We start from the raw sequence: 2,814 nt of genomic DNA, 5'->3' as shown, positions 1-2,814 counted from the left end.
TGTCTATAGTATAACTCCTACACTCAAATATCAACATCTCTTCCTAAACAATATACAAACTGTTCTTAATAGATATTTTATCTTAAAAATGGAAAGAGTTGTCCCTGAATTTTAAGATAAAGTTAAAAGGAGAGGTAGACGTGTTAGATATATAATGGGTATCCATTGCCATACAAAGGATAAGATAAGTTCACTGATTTACAATGTGATTCTTACCTTCTCCCATGACAACCTATTGGGTTAGAGACACCAATAGATGAAAACCAAGATATTGATCCCTCTCAAAAGGAAGGTATGAGGAGAAAACAAATGTCCAAGGGATCTAAACCTGTGCAATGTCGAATATAGACCAAGGTTTTACAATTAAATTTTGCCCTTTTTTAAACCTTCCTTCTTTCCATGAATTACTAATTAAATCTGTAGAGAAAATGTAAATTCTATTTATTCTTTTTTTTTTAAACCCTTACTTTTTCCTTTAGAATCAATACCAAGTATTGGTTACAAGGCAGAAGAGCAGTAGGAACAGGCAATTGGGATGAACTGACTTGCCAGGGGTCACACAGCTAGTGTAAGAAGGGGAGTTTCAGATAGTTGGGCTGCATTTTGGTAACCCCCTGAATGAGGATTAAGGGTCAATACTACTCTCCCACCACCCCTCCTTACAAGGGAGATACATGGGGTTACTGAACCAGTTGGGGTTCCCCAATATGGATATGTTGGGGATGGAAAGTTAGAGGAAGATGTCTATTGAAGGAGTCCAAGGGGATCCCCATTAGTTGTTCCTGCCAGGGTGTCTTGACACAAGTCTCCCCACTCCCCGATGCTGAAAGCTGTTTAAAATGGAGAGCTGTTTTCCTTCCTCCCTCAACCCACAAGGTTCTGTCTCCCTCCGAAATCAACTCTTCAGATCTGACTTGAATCAAATTAACAAGGGTTTATCCAGAAAACAGATAGATGAGGAATGACTAAAATGGGTGCTGGGAAAAAGGGGTGTAAGAGATCTCTCGATTCCTTATTCAGTCCTTGACTGGGTAGGGTAATAGCAGAAATACATCTGCATTCCCCAAATCCAAGCTTCTCTGACCCAAACCCCAATTCTTAAAACTAAAATTGTGGCTTTCTATAGAGGAAGTTTGATAAAGTAAAGGTTCAAGCAAGTTTGGGGAGCCCCAGGGGCCAGCTTCCTCACTGGAGTCTAGGCCCACTGGCCAAACTGAGGAAACTTTGATAATATGTCTTCCAAGGTATTCAGGAATGACGAAGAATCAAAAAGACTAATTGTAACTGCTGAAGGTCTTTGTGAGAGAAGGGAAAGAGATGGAAAAGGAAGGAGGTGTTTTTATTGATTGAAAAATTAAAATTTACTTTTAAGAAATCTCCACTGTAGTCTAGTGATGTTCTAGGAAGTAGCGTTTGGGGAAAGCTGAGGATTAACATAACCATCCAGGGCAGTCCTTTTATGATAGAAATGTCTCAGAATTTACCTGCCTAGTTCCACCCTCAGAATCTTTTAGCCTTTGGGAGCTATTTCCAAATCTAGATTTGGAAATAAAGTTAAAGCTGGATTCTAAGTATCTAGTCAGAGCTGGGCACCTGGGGGAAAGGGGAAAGGGAAACCAGAATGAGCTCCAGACCAGCTGTGGCAAGAAACAGCTAAACAGTCCCATAGCTAGAAAGCAGTTTCCTCCCAAAACCCACCCCTACGGGGCCATAAAGAATGCTATAAGGCAGTCGCTCCTGAGCTAGGTTCCATTTCTATCCAGAGACTTGGGAGAGCTCTGAGAGGCCAGAGAAATAAATATGGGAAGGAGGAAAGAGAAAGGGAAGTGGAATGAGCGAGGACTAGGGTGAGGGGGGATGGACTACAGTCCAGAATTCAGAGCAGACACCCAGACAGGATCCTCCCTCTCCCCTTGTCTGACTTTTTCTTTCTGTTTCTGCATCTGAAATACCCATCATGATGGACCCTGCAGGCTCAGTCACAAAGAGTTAAGGCAGCAGAGCCATCTTCCTCTGACAAAGAGATATCCCAACAGAGCAACATCTTCCCTCAACCCCCCACAACCAAGGTGTCAAAAGGACTGACAGGCAGAACAAGTGGTCTGTAAACCAGCACCAGATAGCAGAAGTTGCAGCCATCCATGGACTCTCATTCACACAAAACGTGCTCTGCTATTGTTGGACCTCCTCTGCATTTGGGAAGGGCATTCATAACCTTGTCCTGAGTCACTCCTTCCAGTGCAGATGCTGCCTCTGGAATCATCACAGGGTAAGTGATAACCCCAGGCTCGCAGGGGTCAGTTCCCCACAGTTCTGCTCAGTAGGGTATACCCCTAACTTTGTCACAATCATTGGCTCTATATCCCTGTATAGTTATCACACCCTTGTGTCCCTGTCTGACACCAACACTGTCTCTTTTCCCATGTCATAGTCATCTGCCTTCCCATGATTATGTCTGACAGAGCCTTTAATATTTAATCCTCCTTCCCCTCATCCTCCTTTCTTCTCTCCACTTTCTTCCTACTCCGTTTTTTTTTTCTTTCTTCTCTACTTTTTAATCCTTCTCCTCCCTTGTGTCCTCTCCTAAGTGTGATAGAGAGTCAGGTTCTTTTCTCTTCCATATTCTCTTAGCTTCCCCACTCCTTGCAATGCCTACATTGACTGCAGATGCCTGTACTTGTTTTAATCCACATATCAAAGCCCAAGAAGGAGATCCTGGAGGAAGGGGAATGAGGCTATAGAGATGCTTTATTTCTCAATTTATTTTATTTTATTTATTAATACATTTAATTTCATTATTTTATTAGTAATTTT

The sequence above is a fragment of the Gracilinanus agilis genome, chromosome 1 (assembly GCF_016433145.1).
Source record: "Gracilinanus agilis isolate LMUSP501 chromosome 1, AgileGrace, whole genome shotgun sequence".
NCBI lineage: Eukaryota > Metazoa > Chordata > Mammalia > Didelphimorphia > Didelphidae > Gracilinanus > Gracilinanus agilis.
Note: the sequence above shows the minus strand (reverse complement) of the source record.